The following is a 20,102-nucleotide window of genomic DNA, read 5'->3' on the forward strand; positions in this document are numbered from 1 at the left end:
TAAAGCATCTACTCAAAGGTGACACCCATAACTTCTAACATTTCTTTTCTTTTTTTTTAAAGATTTTATTTATTTTGACAGAGAGAGACACAGCAAAAGAGGGAACACAAGTGGGGGAAATGGGAGAGGGAGAAGCAGGCTTCCCTCTGAGAAGGGAGCCCGATGCGGGGCTCCATCCCAGGACCCCGGGACCATGACCTGAGCCGAAGGCAGACGCTTAATGACTGAGCCACCCAGGCGCCCCAACTTCTAATATTTCATTGGCCAGAGCAAGTTCATGGCTATGTCATCCTGATAAATGCAGTCCTACTGTGTGCACAGAAAGGGTGATGGCACTGATGACTACAACTAGCCCTGGTTCTATGTGTTCAAAGAGGCAAATGTGGGGTTTGGATGTTCATGAGTTGTCTCCACAACTTTTAAAGGCAGGTCATATTCTTGCAGCTTCTTATAAACACAGTATTCCATTTGTTTAAGTATTTTGCTAATGAGGTCAAGATGAAATTTTTATTACAGTTTTACTCTGCTTCACCTCACTTTGTTTCTCAAATAAAACTTTTTTTCTAAGTCTAGTCTTTACTGAGAGTTCTAGAGGGGAGGGGGATGGGCAGATGGGTTAGCCTGGTGATGGGTATTAAAGAGGGCACGTACTGAATGGAGCACTGGGTGTTATATGCAAACGATGAATCATGGAACACTACATCAAAAACTAATGATGTCATGTATGGTGACTAACATAACATAATAAAATTAAAAAAAATAATAAAAAGTATAATATGGGAATTGAGATAAGTGATTAAGAATGGACTTACTCGGGCGCCTGGGTGGCTCAGTCGTTAAGCGTCTGCCTTCGGCTCAGGTCATGATCCCGGGGTCCTGGGATCAAGTCCCATATCGGGTTCCCTCCTCGGCGGGAAGCCTGCTTTCCCTCTCCCACTCCCGTTGCTTGTGTTCCTGCTCTCGCTATTTCTATCTCTGTCAAATAAATAAATAAAATCTTAAAAAAAAAAAAAAAGAATGGACTTACTCCTGGGGTGCGTGGATGGCTCAGTGGCTTAAGCATCTGATTCTTGATTTTGGCTCAGGTCATGATCTCAGGGTTGTGAGATCAAGCCCTGTGTCCATGGAATCTGTTTAAGATTATCTCTCTCTCCCTCTACCCATCACCTCTGCTCACCCCAGCTTGTGAACGCTCTCTTAAAAAAAAAAAAAAAAAAAAAAAACGGATTTACTCCTTCTTAAAAATGTCAACAACAATTCTTACTATGTTCATAGGGAGATGTTGGGCCAACCTGAACTATAAAACTCGACATTATTTTTATTATTTCATTTTTAGAAGTATTTTTGTACATTTTAGAATCCAGGGCAACATTGGTTTCTATTTGTTAAATATAAAGACAAATGTTTGAGAGCTTATTGTTTTGAGTCTTTAAGCTAAATAAAGATCAGACAAAGAACCACTGTACAGTCCTCCTAGAAGGATGCACAGATTTGTCTCACACTGATTGGAAAGCAGACTGTCTTTTAAGAAAAGCTTTATGATTGCTGCAGAGCAGGGAGAACATTTGTCTTGTGTATGTATTCATGCAACTGAAATTGAACTCATTCAGATTGTAAGACTGGTGATATGTTTGCAATACATTTTGAACATTGCCCTCCAAAGATAAAAGGGTGAATGGCCCAGTCACTTTTTAGACCTATAATTTTGGGCTCCATGCCCTGAAATGGTTCTCTGATTCACTTATTTCTCGAGGCTCTGTTTCTGACATGTGTTTCATTTGCTTTCTCAGTGCATTAATTAGTGGCATCTGAATCTCTTTCTTAGCACTAATATAAAAAAAAAAAATCCTAATACTTACCATTATGGTTTATGGCTGTTAACATACAGCAAAAAAAATTGTAAGGTTTTCTGCAGGCCCACAAGGCAGCGGATGAACAGATGAGTGGCCTTTGAACAAAATCAAAAGATCTGCATTTACCAAGCCTCTTTTCATGCAATTATCCATTTCACAATTATAGTTGATTATTTAAATTTCTAGATTCTAAATACATGTTTCACTTTTACTCAAGTATTTTGACATACTGCATTCTTGCTCTTCTTTTATTAAATGTTTCCTTTGTTTTGTGAATAATTTACATATGCATTTGTTTTTCTGTTTTTTTTTTTTTTTTAATTATGTTATGTTAATCACCCAAATAGTTACTGAGTGTCTATCTTACTCTGTGGCAGGCTGCTGAGCTTTAGCTGACGTGGGTGCCCCCCTCTTGAAGCTTGCTGTCTGGTAAGGGAGACAACCATTAATCAAATAATTGCACAGTTTAAAGTTGCTACCTTCCTAAGTTCTGTGAGCTAGAGGAATGTGGGGTGATTAGAGCATGTAACAGGGAGATCTCATCTTGTTGGGGTAGAGTGGCATGGTTAGGGAAATGTTCTCTGAAAAAAAGCAGAGTGGTTAGAGATCTGAAAGCGAGATGAACCAGGAGCAGGTGGGTATAAGTTGTGTCCCGGCAAGGGGCACAGCTTGCGCAAAGATGCTGGAATGGTGGGAAGCAGAGCTAGTCCTGAGAAGGGCAGACCAAGAGCAGTAAGGGAAGCAGGGGCCTCCTGCTGAAGAGGATGGAGAGGCCAGTTACAGTCATGTGCAGGTCTCCAGTGGTGTTTCATTATCCTGTGAACTAGGAGGCCTTTGGAAGATTTTAAGCTGAAGAATAATATGTGATTTGAGTTTTAAAGAGGATCATTCCAATTGCTCTTCAAAGAAGGTTTGGAGCTGGGCAATATCCATGCGGAGGTCAGGTGGGAGGATCTTGCTACTCCTGGGCCCCAGATGACTCTAGCTTGCATCAGGATGGTGATGGTGATAAGAGGGACAAGTGGATATATCCTAATGATAATCAGAAAATAAAAGGAACTTGGTGATGAATTGAAAATAGAAATGAGATATCTATAACACAATTTTCTGAGGTCTGTTCTCAGTGTAGCCTGACTCAGGATTCAGTGTCTGGCTGTTGAAACAAAAGTAGATTAAAACAAAACATCATTTATTTAAAATGTTCTCATACATTAAAAATGGATGAATAACATGTATGCTTATTAGTTCTATCCAGCTTAATCAATGCATTAATATCAATATTTTGCAAAGAAATGGAGAACTGGCCTTTGTAGATGGCACTAGCAAATTCTGTCTCCCTTGTGGAGGAACAGTCCACCTCGGACTAGTGTCTTGCTTTATTTGGCATGGCCTTTCCCCTTAGGCTGAGACTGTGCAATTGACAGCAAATGTGACCTTCATACAGGCTTGTTAAAACATCTATTTAAGAGAAATTGTATTCTGTTCAGAGAAGGACAGTGCCATTTTACTCAGGTTTGGATTAGATAATAGTAAATCATGATGTAATAATGTTGAAAGCTACATCATCAACTGGGACTCATAAAAGAGAAATTACTTCTCATAGACTATACACATGTGCACAAGAAACTACATGTGGCCAATTTGCCTAACACCATTTCAAATCTTTTTCTTTCAAGTTTTTGATGGTAGATAAACATTTTTTGTTTATATAAGATTTATCATTCTTCTGACTGATATCCAAGGACTTCCCTAAGTCAGAGAACTACTTTTCCAGAAAAATCTATTCATTCTTTTTTTTTTTTTAAAGATTTTATTTATTATTTGACAGAGAGAATGAGAGAGAGAGAGCACATGAGAGGGGGGAGGGTCAGAGGGAGAAGCAGGCTCCCTGCCGAGCAGGGAGCCCGATGCGGGACTCGATCCAGGGACTCGATCCAGGGACTCCAGGATCATGACCCGAGCCGAAGGCAGTCGCTCAACCGACTGAGCCACCCAGGCGCCCTATTCATTCTGATACAAAAATCTTTCAACTGAGAAGTTGGATGAAGGCCCCTTCCTCTTCCCTCCCCTCCCCCTTCCCACCCCTCATCCCCTCCCCTCCTCCACTCCCCTCTCTCTCCCCTTTGTCTTCCCCCTCCCCTTCCCTCTCCCCTTTCCCTTCCTTTCCTTTCTGTTTTAAAGAGTGACCACTTTTCTTGGTAATGACTCCTTTGGTAATGACTCTTTCATACCCACATAATTTTATCCATCAGAATATCTATTGACTTTTTTCAAACTATATCCAGAATCCAGACAGTTCTCACCACCTTCACCATTACAGTTCTCATCTAAATCAACATCATCTCCATCCTATGTTATTGCAAAGACCATCTGACTAGTCTTCTGGCTTTTAAGCTTGTCCCAGGGTTATATTCTCCCCACAGTAGTCAGTGACCCCTGAAAAATGTCACCTGTATCATAACACTCCTATAAGTAAATGGTTTTTTGGCTGCCCATCTCAGAATAAGGGCTATGTTCCTATCATAGTCCTTAAGACGCTGCATTATTACTGCACTTGAGCTCACTCTCTGACCTCATCTCCTCCTCTCCTCCTCTCTAGGAACACCCTGTCCTCCTTGCTGTCTCTCAGACATTCCAAGCATCCTCTTACATTAAGACCTCTTTGTTACTATTTTTAATGCCTGAATGTTCTGCCTCTAGATATTGTGATTTGTTCCTTCACTTTCTTCAGGGATGTACTCAATCATTGTCTGATCAGAAAGTCCTTTTCTGACCACCTTATCTAAAATAGCACCTTTCATATCATTCTCAATTACTTTTTCCTGCCATAATTTTCCTCATTGTGCATATCAATCTCCTAGTATATATGGGTGTTTATCTACCTCTTCAGTTCTTTTTTCCACTAGAATGTAAGCCCTATAATAGTTGGGACTTTGACTTTTGTTCAGCCTAGCATCCCCAGCATTTAGAATAGTACCTCATATCTAGCAGGTGCTCAATTGCTTTTGGTTTAAGGGATAAATATTGCTATAGTTCACATTTTCTAGAAACTGGAAAAGGCAAAAAACTGATTGTTCCCTAGAGACTCCAGAAGGAATGCATCTCTGTCCACACTCTGATTTTAGGATGTCTGACCTCCAGATCCATAGGAAAATACATTTGTGTTGCTTTAAGACACTAAATTTGTGGTAGTTTGTTTCAGCAGCAATAAAAGCTAATAAGCTTCTGGAGCTCTCTAAGATGCAGCCTCATAATCCTTTTTAACTCAGTGTATGGATTCGAATCGGCATGCATGGTAGTCATTAGTATTGTTCACTAAATATTTCTGGTTTTTCTTTTGGGTATGTGGCAAAATTAAGTGTTACTGCCTGCTCGAAGTTAGGTGTGACCATGTGGCTTTCTTAGAAAGATGACTAGTTAGTGGAAGTAGCATATGTAACTTCCAGGTAACGTTTATAAGCCTTTGCAGATTCTGCCATCCTGCCATTTTTCTTGTTATTGAAGTGTTGATTTTTTTAAAAGATTTATTTATTTATTTATTTATTTATTTATTTATTTATTTATTTAAGGGGTGAGGGAGCGGCAGTGGGAGAGGGAGAGAAAATCCCAAGCAGACTCAGCACTGAGCATGGACCCCAAGAGGGCTCGATCCCCCGACTCTGAGATCATGACCTTGAGATGACAACCTGACCTGAAACCAAGAGTCTGATCCCCAACTAACTGTGCCACCTAGGTGCCCTATGAGTGTAGAATCTTGATGAAATATACTCTCCGTGAGCCTGGTCTCCTGAGAAAACAATGAGCACATTCCCTCAGCCAACACCAATGGACTTGTAGTGTGAATGAGAGATCATTTTGTGTAAGCTGCTGAGATTTGGGGGCTCCTTTGTCAAAATAGCAAAATCTAGCCCAAACGTTCTCAAACATTTTGACCTTAGGATCTTTTTTACAATCTTAAAATTTCTTGACATCCCAAAGAGTTCTTGTTTATGTGGGGTTATCTATCAATTTTTATCGTGCTAGGAATTAAAATAGACATTCTTAAATAATTCACTTAAAAATAAATCCATTTTATGTCCACATAAAATATTATATTTTATTTATTTTTTTAAAGATTTTATTTATTTGACAGAGAGAGACAGCGAGAGAGGGAACACAAGCACGGGGAGTGGGAGAGGGAGAAGCAGGCTTCCCATGGAGCAGGGAACCTGATGTGGGGCTCGATCCCAGGACCCTGGGATCACGACCTGAGCCAAAGGCAGACGCTTAATGACTGGGCCATCCAGGTGCCCCACATAAAATATTTTAATGAAAAAACTATATTTTCCAGAGCAAAAATAATTTTATGAGAAGAGTGGTCCTTTTAAACATATTTGTAAATATTTTTAATGTTTGGCTTTATATGATCCAGCTGGATTCCCATTATCTGCTTTCAGAGCATTCAAACTGCTGCCATTTGTTATGGTTGAAGTATATGGAAAAGATCCAGCCTCACGTAATTATATTATATAGTTGTAAAGGGAGAAGTATTTTAATACCCTTTTCAGATAATTGTGGATATTATTCTTTGATACTACACTAGAACTCTGTAAGTAGTAGTTTTTTTAAGGTGAATTGCAATGTGGAGCTGAAATCATATTAATGAACTTCTCATACTGATACATAAGACCCATTGGTCTGTCTTTTTATTATTCAAGTATAATTAACATACAGTATTATATTAGTTTCAGGAGTACAATATAACAATTCAAAAATTCTATGCATTTCTCAGTGTTCAACCATAAGATTCATAGAAGAAAACATAAGCAGTAATTTCTTTGACAGAAGCCATAGAAACACTTTTCTAGACATGCCTCTCCTGCAAGGAAAACAAAAGCAAATTTAAGCTATTGGGACTAAATCAAAGTAAAAAGCTTCTGCATAGCTAAGGAAACTATCAGCAAAACAACAAGGCAACTTACTGAATGGGAAAAGATATTTACAAATGACATATCTGATAATGGATTAATATCCAAAATATATAAAAAACTTACTCAATTCAAAACCAAAAAAACAAATAATCTAACTAAAAAGGGGCAAAGGACCTGACTAGACATTCCCCCGCCAAAAAAAAAACAAAAAACAAAAACATACAGATGACCAACACACACGAAGAGATATTCACTGTCACTAATTACCAGAGAAATGTAAATCAAAACCATAATGAGATATCACTTTACACCTGTCAGAATGGCTAAAACCATTAGTCTATCTTGCACGTTATTTTTTTATTATATTAGTCCGTGTACAGCACATCATTAGTTTTTGATGTAGTGTTCCATGATTCACTGTTCATGTATAACACCCAGTGCTCCATGCAGTACGTGCCCTCCTTAAGACCCATCACCAGTGGACATATGCATGACTTGGAAAGGCATCCATTTGTTCATTTGAAAAACCTTGACTCACTGAGTTTTGCAGATCTTCTAAATGTTAGCACATTTCATTATACACTATCAAAATCCAAGATTCGGGGTGCCTGGGTGGCTCAGTAGTTAAGCGTCTGCCTTCGGCTCAGGTCATGATCCCAGGGTCCTGGGATCGAGCCCCGCATCGGGCTCCCCGCTCAGCGGGAAGCCTGCTTCTCCCTCTCTCACTCCCCCTGCTTGTGCTCACTCTCTTGCTGTCTCTCTCTGTCAAATAAATAAATAAAATCTAAAAAAAAAAAAAAATCCGGGTGCCTGGGTGGCTCAGTTGGTTAAGCGACTGCCTTCGGCTCAGGTCATGATCCTGGAGTCCCAGGATCGAGTCCCGCATCGGGCTCCCTGCTCAGCAGGGAGTTTGCTTCTCCCTCTGACCCTCACCCCTCTCATGCTCTCTCTCTCATTCTCTCTCTCAAATAAATAAATAAAATCTTTATTAAAAAAAAAATCCAACATTCTTTAGTATTGCTAACAAAACCTTTGGAGAAGATTTTATGTATCGAGAAATTGTTAAGACACTGTTGCCAGATACACGTTTTACAATATTCTAGCATTCTTTTGAATATTCAAATTCCATTGAGTTTTTTTAATTTTATTTTATTATGTTAATCATCATACATTACATCATTAGTTTTTGATGTAGTGTTCCATGATACATTGTTTGAGTATAACACCCAGTGCTCCATTCAATACGTGCTCTCTTTAATACCCATCACCAGGCTAACCCATCCCCCCCTCGAGAACCCTCAGTTTGTTTCTCAGAGTCCATAGTCTCTCATGGTTCGTCTCCCCCTCTGGTTCCCCCCCTTCATTTTTCCCTTCCTGCTATCTTCTTCTTCTTCTTCTTCTTTTTTTTTTTTTAACATATAATGTATTATTTGTTTCAGGGGTACAGGTCTGTGATTCAACAGTCTTACACAATTCACAGCTCTCACCATAGCACATACCCTCCCCAATGTCTATTACCCAGCCATCCCATCCCTCCCACCCCCAACCACTCCAGCAACCCTCAGTTTGTTTCCTGAGTTTTGAGTGTCAACGTTTTTTTCCTTGAAGTGGCAAAACTCACTTTGTCTATTTTCAAGAAATACTCAATTCTGCAAATATCAGCAAAATTCTCAAGCCTGAATAATTATAGTTTTTAGGTTAATTATTCTTTCAAATAAAAATGGTATGTAATGAAAATAGCAGCTAGTTCAACTTGCAACACAAGTTGAAATACAACAGTATTTCCCAGAGATGACCATTATGGACAGCAGCTGCTGACATGGCTCTTAATGATCCCCGCCCCTAGGAAATCATGCTTTTGTGTCATTCTTTCCCCTTGAAAGAGCTGGCTGCTGGTGACTTGCTTCTAACAAATAGAGTATGGCAAAAGTGAGGAGTGTCACTTCTGTGATTGGATATAAAAGACTATGATTTCCATCTTGCTGGATTTCTCTCTCTGGTTCTTCTCAAATGCTTGCCCCATGGAAAGGGCAACCTGGCAAAGAATGGAGAGTGCCCTCCAGCCAATAACTATAGGGAACTGAGGTCCTCAGTCCAAGTACCCCAAGTAACTTAATCCTGCTAACAACCACATGGATAAGGTTGGAAATGGGGAGGGATCCATTTCTCTCCAGTTAGACCTTGACATGCTTGTGGTCCCAGGTGGCACCTTGATTGCACCCTTGTAAAAAACCTGAGCCAGAGGACCCAGCTAAGCAGTGCATGAGTTCCTGACCCACAGAAACCAAGATAATAAACGTATGTTGTTTTAAGCTGATAGGTTTGGGGGCAAACTGTTCAGAAATAGATAACTAATACAACTATCTACTTCATTAGAAGTGCTTTATATATATGTTTTATTTTTGTCACATGGAATATTAAAGTGTGTCCTTAAGTTCCAAGATTTAATGTAAAAAATTATGAATTTTTACTGATTCATCAAAAATATTCTTAGAATGAATTTTAGTACATGGTGATGAAGTATACAAAATCTGCTAGTACGAGTTGATTCTAATGCCTCAATTTGTTCTAAGCACCCAGTAATTTTATCCACCACTATATTTGTACAATCAGTGCAAATGCCAACACAGTAAAAGAGGACACATGCCAACACAGTAAAAAAGACAAGTAATGTATTGATAATTGCTTTGATTTCACAGAACTCCTGAAAAGTTTCCTGGGATCCCTAGGGATCTGAGGATTATACTTTCAGAACTGCTGCTATAGACTATCCCAATTATCACATCAGATGAATTTTAATTTGCCATCCCTAGTCTATATATTACAACAGAGTAAAGTTGCTCAAGGGAAGGCAATGCAAAATTTTCATTTAAAAAAGAAAACTGGTTTTTTGTAAGGTTTTGAAATTCTGCCTATAGAGTACATGCACATGAATTGACTCTGCTTATCAATTCAGGACTGCTGAAACACTTCACCCCTGGGTTTACTACCCATCCAGGAGTATATATACCAAAACAGCATTTATTATCACTGTGACTTGCTGCACAAGTCACATTGACATCTTATTTCTTAATCATTAAGGAAGGCACTGTTAATATGTTTTTGTGTATGTGTTTGTGTGGATGTGTGTTTTTGTGTGAGTTCTATAAGTAGGAATCTGGTACAGCTTGAATAAGATTTAAAACTATTTCCAAGTACATATTTCATGCTTGCTTTGGCAGCACATGTACTAAAATTGAAATGATACAGAGAAGATTAGCATGGCCCCTATGCAAGAATGACATGCAAATCCAAGTACATATTTCACTTGTATCTTATTACTAACATTGGTGCTGTAATGAATAATAATAATATTTCTTTATGATAGGGAATTTAGAAAATAAATATGTATAAATCAAAAATTATGCATTATCTTTCCACTAAGATAAAAATCATTGTTAGTTGTTTTGTGTGTTTTCTTTCTCTTCATGCATTTGAAATTCACATGGGTAATATTTTAAATTTTCTTTAACAATATTAACAGGCAATTTGAACCCTAGAACTAGCTTTGAAACTTCTGGTTGTGCTTGTCAATAAATTAAACACCAAAGCACATTGATTTCATTGTGAAGAATCCTGGTTTCACATCACAAAGGCAACAGTATTCAATTATCCAAAATGTTTTTAAAAAGTTAAAGCTTTTTCACTGTAGGTTAATTTTGTTTATACTGTTAAACATGTTATATAAAGTGATAATAAAAGATATATATTATTGGCCTACCTTTTACATGTTATCATATACATTTTATAGATTATAAGTTCACATGTATCCATGCATCAATATACAAATTATAAAGCAAAGGAAAAGACATAATAAGAAACACACCAGAATTATCTTGTATTGTTAAATGATAGGGATAACATGTTTCAAGTTCCTGAGGATTGATTTTGTTTTATTAAGCATGGACCCCTAGATGATACAAGGCAGTCAGCACTAGTTTAAAATGCAGGTGACATTCTTGTATGCATCTTACTCTAGAGCGTGTCATGGTAGATTAACATATCTCAGATGTCTACACAGTTGATCCTTGTCACTATGGCTGAGCTGATCCTTTGTAGCTGATTGACACATTATGGCCAAAATTAATGCTGTAGCCAGACCTCTGATAGACTGTTACACTGAAATCTCTCATTATTTCTCCACCTTGATTTCTACCAAAGAGTTGATAAAACTCCTTAAAAACACAATGAAAAATCTGAAAATAAGTAAATATTTTCTGTGGTTAGCTACTGCTCATCTCTTTTTCACACTTACACCTATGGATTTCAAGATAAAATTAGTTTTTAAAATAAAAGTGTTCTTAAATGGTACAGATACAGCATGTTCTTTGCAGACTTCTATCTTTCAGGGGTCAGAGAAGGGTCTCAAGATATAGAGATAGATGGATAACTGTTTTATATTTAATGGCCAGGGATTCCTGCTATTAAAATCTGGGTTCTAGGCTATTACTACCCTCATTTATTATTTATAAAACTTTGTCAGTGTACATGGTATTTAATGTTCGATGAAATTGTGCCAGACAAATTCCCCTCCCTGAGGAGCCTCCAAACTGAAAACAGGTGGAGAAGGTTGTAGGAGAGAAATTGTGGGAAGGACAGAGATTGATTAAGGGTTGCAAAGTTGGCATTACTTTGCCCAGTAGGTGGATGGCAAGTAGAACTTGAATGCTGGGAAATGATTCTGAGATTGGGAAGCCATTCAGCATAATAAAACCAATAACCAGAAGCAAGGAAAGGTATCAGAAAAGGAGAATCTCACTCTCTAAGTGAGAAATCCACATCTTCACCTCTGAAATTTCTTCATGCATCGTGTTCACCTGGTTTCTCAGCACCACCTCTTACTCATCATGTTCCAAACCAGTGGTTCTCAAACTTGAACATCATCAGAAGTTTGTTAAAACCAGTTGTGATTCCTGGGCCACATATTGGTCAGAGTATCTGAATCAATGAGTCTGGGGTCTTAAATTTACATTTCTAACAAGTTTTCAGGAATTGCTGCTATTGGAACCGCCCTTTGAGAACCTCCATCCTAAACTAGTATCTCCAATTCCTCTTACATCTTGTCCTCCAAACCGCAGCTTAGAGTTATCTCCAATTCTTACCTTACAATCAGACAATTCCCTAGTTCTGTGTTTGCTTTCCTAAGAATGTCCTTCAGATTTGTTTTAGCTTTTCGAACTGACAGCTATTGATCTAATCAGATACTACTACCATTCCTATCACTACTGCTAGCAACGGTAGGAACTACAATCACTACTAACTACTTTGAACACCTGCTATATGCAAGACTATATAGTAACCACTTTTAAATATATTATCTTACTAAATAATGCCACTAGATCATCTGTATTATCCCCACTTACAAGGGAAAAAATTCATTTGCAGCAAGATTAATTCACTTGCAGTGAGTATTACAGAAAGGATATAAATGAAAGTCTGTCTGACACCAAAACCCATGCCTTTATGTCCATCTTGTAGTCAGACCCTGACTGAAGACCACCTCTTTCATGTAGTCCCTCATTTATGATTAGGTCAGTGCAATAGTGAGCCCTCTCCCTTCTCTCAACTACTAAAGATCTCCTTAATATTACAAAAGACTTAGTATATGATGCGGTGGCATTAGCAATCAGTACAGAAGGGATAGATTAATCAAGATATGTCACTTGGACAATTAAGTGCTTGTGTGACATAATACACAAATAAATAGCAGATGGAATAAAATCCTCAAGTGAAAAATAAAACTGAAAATTTTAAAATGAAACATAAGATGCCAAAGTACAAATGTCACACAAGTGGTAAACATGAACACCTGTCAAAGTAAAAAAAAATGATAAAAAAATGAAAGTTAAACCATAAACCAGGCAAGTTACTTGCAGTGAATTTGAACAATGAAGGATTGGGTAAGAAAATATAATTAACTGTTAAATCTTCATGATTCACAAAAGAGGAAAACCAGATGGCCAATATGTTTATGGAAATACGTTCATAATTCAAAAATAATAAGGGAAATTCATGTTGTATATCAGCACAATATAAGTCCTACATGTCGGATTAGTATGTCTGAGCATTTGCAGAGATGTGAATCCCTGGGAATTCCTGTGGTGTGCTGGTTGGTGTGTAACTTAGTTCAATTACTTTGGAGAGAAATTTGAAATATCTACTAACATTGATAATGTCCATACCTATGACTTATTAATTCTGCTTCTAGGTAAATACTCTGAAACATCTCTTCAACAGACATACAAAGATGTATGTGCAAGGATGTTTATCACAACATTCTTGAAATAGGAAAACATTGAGAACAAGCCACATGTTCTTTTTTTAAGATTTTATTTATTTATTAGAGAGAGAGAACAAGTGAGGGGGAGGGACAGTGGGAGAGGGAGAAGCAGACTTCCTGCTGAGCATGGAGCCTGATGTGAGGTCAGTCCCAGGACCCTGAGATCATGACCTGACCAGAAGGCAGATGCTTAACCAACTTAGCCACCCAGGTGCCCCTAAGCTACATGTTCTTAATAGGTTATTGGATAATTAATTTTTGTGGCATATTTATACAAAGAACACAATTCCTCAGTTAAAACAGATAAACAAAATCTATATGCATTATCATGGATTCATCTCATAAACATAATTTTGAATACAATTAGTAAATCACAATGTATACAAAATGGTATTATTTTTGTAAACTTAAAATACACAGGAATCCTATGTATTATTTGTGAATCCAAACATACAAGTTAAAGTAAATATATGAACAAGAAGAATATATAACAAGAAGAATTTCGGGATGATGGTAACCCCTGGGGAAGGGGAAGGAAAAAGGGATGGGTGTTGGCCGTAATTGTGTAAGTAATCTTTTGTTTATTATTTAGATTAAAAAGTCTGAGCCAAATATGGCAAAATGCTAATGCTTGTTAAATTAATATGGCAAATACTTGTGTTATTTTTCTCTTCATTTATAAAATTTTTGTGATCAAAAAGGTAACATTTTAACAAAGTCTTCCATGGTGAAAGATATTTTAAATATTCTGGCTTAGTCAAAATATGACCATTTTCTTTGCTGCAAAACTTTTCAGTATTAATATGCTAATGGGCATTGTGAATTGCCAAGAGGGTAATGTCTTATGAAATAATTCCCAAACTTATTTGACCATAGAAGCCTTTTTTTTTTTTTTAATAAAACGTCTATTAACATCTCAAGGATCTTTTGGGAAATGCTGTTGTACATCATAGCACTTAGCTTTCTCTAATTGTTTCATATAATTTAACTTGATTTCTCTGGTTATATTCTCCATCTCCTTGAATTAGGACCTGTCTTACTCCTTTTAGTTAGACATGTAATGGACATATATGTAATAAATACTTTGATAGCTTGTTTGATTTTTCTGAGAAATTATTGTGCAAACCATTATACTCAATGTAGGTTTTAGGGAGAGAGAAGGTAGTGAAAGCAATCCTTACATATAATTTTATGTGGAAATAAAAAGCAAAACTCAAGAACACACAGATCAACACAAGATTAACAGTATTTTTCAAACAAGTGGAATATATTGATGATAGAACATTGCCAGAACTAGTTGCTGGAAACTTCCTTTCTACATTTATTCATTCACGTCATCCAACAGGTATTGTGAAATAGCTAAAAAGAATTGATAGCTTCATAACATATAGGAAGTATATATAATGCAATGTATAAGATCTCCCAGAATTAAATCATGAATGAGTTCTCAAAGAACTGAACCCCTTTGAAACTATATTGAGCATAAATCCATTCACAATTTTATTAAAGAATTAATTCATATGAAGATTTATAAATACTAAGTATATCTATTTGGTTCACAAGGATATAATTTTGACACACAGTAAATAAAATTGATTAAGCAAAAATTTGTTGACTTACACTTTATTTTTCATTGCCCACACCTAAAACAGTTAGCCAAACTTAATATCAGAAAGGAATTTCCCTCATTTCTAACCTTTTGACAATTTACAAATATATTAAATACAAATGTTAAATGGAAATATCAAAATTTTAAAGTAGATATGCAAGATCTAGTACCAAGAGTAAATAAGTTAACTCTTGTCCATTTGAGTGTTTCAGAAAAGCACTCTGTGATTCTCATTTCATAACTTCTACCATTTTGTATTTGGTAAAATTCTACTGCTATTTGCTTAAAGATAAAACACTTGAATCTCATTCTTTTTTAATTTTTCATTTTATTATAATTTCTACAGTTCTTTAAAAATTGTTTTAGGACATACATAAGAGAAAATTCCTGCCCTTTACAGAAACTAAATTTGTATATGGTAAAATCTCATGTGAAGTATAATTCAATACCTTTAATATTATTCAGGTTAATTTAGAATTCTGACCTTCCTAAGAGAAATTCATATTAATACTAAGAAAGTAATCTGTGTTTTCAGACTTGTTATTATGTTGGAATCTAATGCTGAGAACAGTTTTTAAATGGTTTCACTAAAAAATTCTACAGGTACCTAAAAGTTTTTAGAGATGTGATTTTCCATCTGTTCTGTTATTTTAGCCTTGGAAGTATAGTGATATACATAATAAATGTGTATCTTCTCTAACTGTATTACCTTTTAATATTGAACTGGAATGTTAATAATAAATTGATTTTATATAGAGTAGAGGTAGGTGGGGAAGAATGATACATTATCTGCTTTGGGTGCTTCTGGTAATGTTAGTACTTCAGTACCCTTTGTATAATGTTATCATGACTCAGAGTAAAGTTACAATTAATAATTGTTTGAAATTTTTCTGCCAGTGAAGAAACTCGTATTTGGTTTCAGTGCACTGGTAGACCTTTGCAGTATTTCAGCCAGATGTTCTTCTCAACTGTCTAACTCATTTCACTATCAACTGAAATAATATGACTCAAATCTGGTAGTTAACAGGAGTTAATGGCAGGGCATTAACTCACTACTTATAACTGTCTGGGTAATAAAATGATATCACCAGTATTCCACTTAGGCTATTAAAGTCAATAGAATAATCTATGTTACAAATAAATTGGCATTGCAAATACATTATGAAGATAAGCATGAAGTATTTATTTTTGTAAACAATTTTTTGGATGAGGACATTTTTCAGATGGACTTTCATTGTTTGTACAGGTGCAACTATGTATATCTTAGAGTATTAATTCTCTAATATTGTGTCATTGTCAAAGTGCTCATGCCTTCCTGTTGGTCCTAGCCATTTTGCCATACCTATATGGAAGTCTTGCTTGAAAAATATGTGTGTAGTGTCAGGTTTGGGGGGAAAGGTAAACCTTGTATAAAAGAAAATCAGAATGAATAGTATTTTAGTTATCTATTGCTACATAGCAAATTACCCCACACACAAACACAAATCTTTGTGACTTTTACCAGCAAACATTTATTATCATATAGTTTCTGTGGATCTAAAATTTAGGGGTAGCTTAGCTAAGGGATTCTGGCTTGGGATCTTTTATGAGGTAACAGTCAAGATGTCAGTTGGAGTTGCATTCATCTGAAGGCTTGATTGGGGTGTGAAGATCTGCTTCCAAGATGGCTTAATCACATGGCTGGCAGGTGGTGCTGACTTTCAGAAGGAGGCCTCAGTTCCACATCATTTGGGCTATCCCTTTGAGTACCCTCTTACACTGCAACTGGTTTTTCTCAGAGTGAATGATACAAGAAAAAGGCAGAGGCCAAGTGGCTTTTATGAACTAACCTTGGAAATCACATACTATTGTTTCTGCAATATCATATTGGATATACAGGTATCCAGTGTGGGAGAGAACTATGTAAGTGTGCGAATACCAGAAAATGATGGTTATTTGAGGAGACGACCTTAGAGGCTGGCTACTATGGGTAAGGAGGAGAAGAAAAAAGCATGTATAATTTGAATGAAACACCGTATCTTGACTTTGTTTCAGGACAATGAAGATCTCAATCACTGAAAATAATTTCTGACTGATTTTTGCAAGGTGAAGTAGCACAGATTTTTTTATATTGCTGTCTGTACAAATAAATCACTTTTGTTCATGCCAATAACTTTGAAATCTAGGTCATGCAGAAAATTGTCATTTTATGATGGAGCAACTCTAGTGTCATACATCAAGGTGACAGAGCTAGAATTAGAAAAGTAAGATCCAGCGTTCTTGTCTTTTAACCTTTGGTCATAGTCATTGCTTCTTGCCAGTCCAGAAGCACCCCAAGAGATTCCCCAGATACTTATTGCTGAAATGGGTCAATATTATGCATCCATCTCCAGCCATTGTTCTATGAAACTGTAATTCAGAGAGACGTCAATTTGTTGTATCTATTCCACTGGTAGACGTACATCATTGGTTTTAAGACTTTTGTGACATTTTGATGATGAAACAATGAGGTTTGTAAGCAAAGACAGTGAGTAATTTACCTCCACATACATTTAACTTTGCAAACATCAAGTCATAGTAAAAGGAAATGCATCATTCTAGCCAAGCAGCTGAATCATAGCTGTAAAGCTAGACTTTTCAACATGAAAACCAGGAGTGGAACAGTGAAGAGGTATGAGCACGATAAAGGTGGATTAAGGGAGAAGAGTGGGAGGGTAACCATAGTTTTGGAATTATGGCTCAGCATGTTGTTCTTACATCCCTTTCAATGGAAACAATCTCCATTCTCACCACAGGATGAGCTGCTAAAGTAAATGACAAGATCAACTTGAGATGTTTCGAATAAGAGATGTTAAGGTCAGTTCAGATGCTCAGTGTCTTTGTTTGAGACCAAGACATACTCATAGATATACATTGTTTCTGATGAATTGCTAATTAGATTGAAGGGGAAACAAGGATGCACCTGGTATCTTTCTGCACCACGGGATCACATTTCCTGGATATATTTTACTATCTGATTCCAGGAAGTCAAAGTCCAGTTTTATCAGCTGCAAAGCATCAGATATTTTTATATTTAATTAGGCTAAGTGCCTGATTTATGACACCTGAATCAGGGCTTCACTAAGGTCATCCACCTCGAAGAGATCAACAACATCCAAAATGAATAGGTCTGCTACTGCCTTGCAGCTTGACACTCCTTTATAGACCCAATGACTATTATTAGAGTAAAAATTTGTTCTATTTGTAGACCTCAATTCCTGGCCTCTTACAAAAATCAAGAAAATTGAAAAATAATTTTCATATAGACTTGTAGTAGGAGTAATGTAGCTCGCTTTGGATAACTCTAGAATTTATTTCCTGGGTCTGTTGTGCAGAAGGTGGAAAATGGGGATAGTGAGGGTTATGCTACATTTATTTTTTTGTCCAGTCATATGTAAACTAGATGAAAAGATGAATCTCTGCTCAGATTCCTGATTTGAGGAAAGTTTAATAACAAGCCTATGTACAAAGATGTGTTCAGGATTTAGGGAAAATAACAAATATGGTTCAGTGCCCTAGTAACTGTAATAGCAGAGAGCTATTGTTATCTTTAGGTTTTTAGGAGCAGAGGAAGAGAGAGGTAGCAGCGCAGAGTGAAGTGAGTCATTTGAAGTGCTGTGGTTTCAACAAAGGGATGCAGCTGACCAGTAGTGACCTGACTAGGAGGAACCAGGAAAATAAATATGCAGTCCTCACACTCCTGTTGACCTCTAATCTCCAGTACTAAACCCAGCTGGAAGCTTATCGATGCTCTTCATATAGGTCAGACTCTGGAGCACAGAGCAAGACAGAAAAAATGTGGGGTATGGATTCGGAGGGGCAAAAGGAAGATATCAAGCATGAAAGCATGCTTATAATTGGCAGAATTCAGATAAAAATATATGTTCTTATTCCTGACCTCTCTGAAATTAAAAAAACAACGTGTGATCGTCTCTAGACTCTGCCTGGGTTTGAATCCTAGCTCCAACATTGACCTCTGGCAGGTGACTTACTCTCTCAAGGCTTCATCATTAAAGAGGATAATCATGGTGCTAAGTCCATAAGGTTGTTGTGAGGAATAAATGAATTAATATATATAAAGCACATAGACCAATGCCTGGCATATAGCAAGCATTATATGACTTTGCTATTATTATTGACTTAAGTCCCACACAGTATCCTATAGTTGTATTGCTCCTTTTTAGGACAAATAATGTGTATTGAGTTAACTTGGATTCCTGTTGTTATTATTTTTCAGTATTCTTTAGCGTTTGGCTATAACCTGGGATTAAATATGTAGGTTGAAGTAATTGAATGGAGATCCTTAAGAGCCTCACTTCTAACTGAAGGAGGCAGGAAACATTTTCCTGAATATTCTAACAACCAGGAAGTGTGGTGAAATTCTTTACTCCAGAAGATGACAACTGGGTTGATCCCATGTGAATTAAATTTGTGATGGAAAAGTTTAGTCAAATGGTTGAGCTTCCGCCACTAAATGAATCCTTTTAGGAAGCATTTTAAATGTGCTTATTGCACAGAATGGTGGAGACAAAAATAAATCTTTAACTTGGAACAATGCCTTTTCTTGAGATTTATTATCTAATTAAACAATTTCCCAATAAAAAAGCATTTAAATTTTCACAGGAACCAAGAAACAGCAGTAATAATATTAGCAACTAGCATTTGTAAATCACACTACAGTTTACAAAGGGCCTTCACACTTACTGGCTCAGTGGTTTTCAAGCATTTGTTCAGCCATGGAATCCTTTGGTCATCATGTGCTTATTATATACATATATGTCACAGAAAAATGGAGCGTTCTGGTTCAAGCCCACATGATTAGCCCTCCGTTCCTCACTCTGAGGTAACTCCTATTGAGGGGTGCTGGGTTTCTGAGGAGGACAGTGTGAAAGCTACTTTATTAGTTTCTTTCTAAATTCCTTCCCTTCCTTGGGGGCAGGGTTCCGTCATCCCACTGCCTTTTGGAGTTCTATTCCAAATATGGAGTGCTGGGCCTCAGACAGGGTCCCTGAAAATATTTGTGTTAGTGTGGAGGGAGTTCTCACCTAGTGAGAACTTTGAGAACAGCAGGAGAAAATGACGAAAATTAAGAAGACCCTTAGCATTTCTTTTCCATGCCCCACTGTGATTGTTTGAAACTTAACATCACATCTGTGACCAAGAGTTAGTGGAGTTTGGGATTTTAAATTCCCCAAATCCTGCATTATATAATCCACCCATGTAAAAATTGATGGATGGTCCTTCTTAAGTCAGCAGAACACATGCAGTTTTCTAAGGAATGCACTTTCCAGGAGGCCATTGAAGGCAAACTAAATTGAGCCTTGTTTTTGCTACTACTTAGGTATTTATGCACACAATATTTAAAATAATCTCAAGGTGTACGTGTGTGTGCG

At 36.9% G+C, this 20,102-nt stretch overlaps 1 protein-coding gene and 1 non-coding gene across 2 annotated transcripts in view; both read left to right on the forward strand.

Annotated features, from left to right (window-relative positions):
* INPP4B (inositol polyphosphate-4-phosphatase type II B) overlaps positions 1 to 20,102 on the forward strand; it is a 543,837-nt gene that overhangs the window by 53,570 nt on the left and 470,165 nt on the right. Inside the window, exon 2 of the mRNA XM_035023009.1 lies at positions 2,231 to 2,282. The gene's annotated coding sequence lies outside the window, so the exon portion shown is untranslated. The remainder of the gene's footprint in view (positions 1 to 2,230; positions 2,283 to 20,102) is intronic.
* On the forward strand, positions 9,973 to 10,076 carry LOC118022611. Its single transcript, XR_004682527.1, has one exon. It is a non-coding gene; the product is annotated as a U6 spliceosomal RNA (small nuclear RNA).

Source organism: Mirounga leonina, unplaced genomic scaffold, assembly GCF_011800145.1.
Source record: "Mirounga leonina isolate KUSES-001 unplaced genomic scaffold, KU_Mleo_1.0 Mir_176, whole genome shotgun sequence".
Classification (NCBI taxonomy): domain Eukaryota; kingdom Metazoa; phylum Chordata; class Mammalia; order Carnivora; family Phocidae; genus Mirounga; species Mirounga leonina.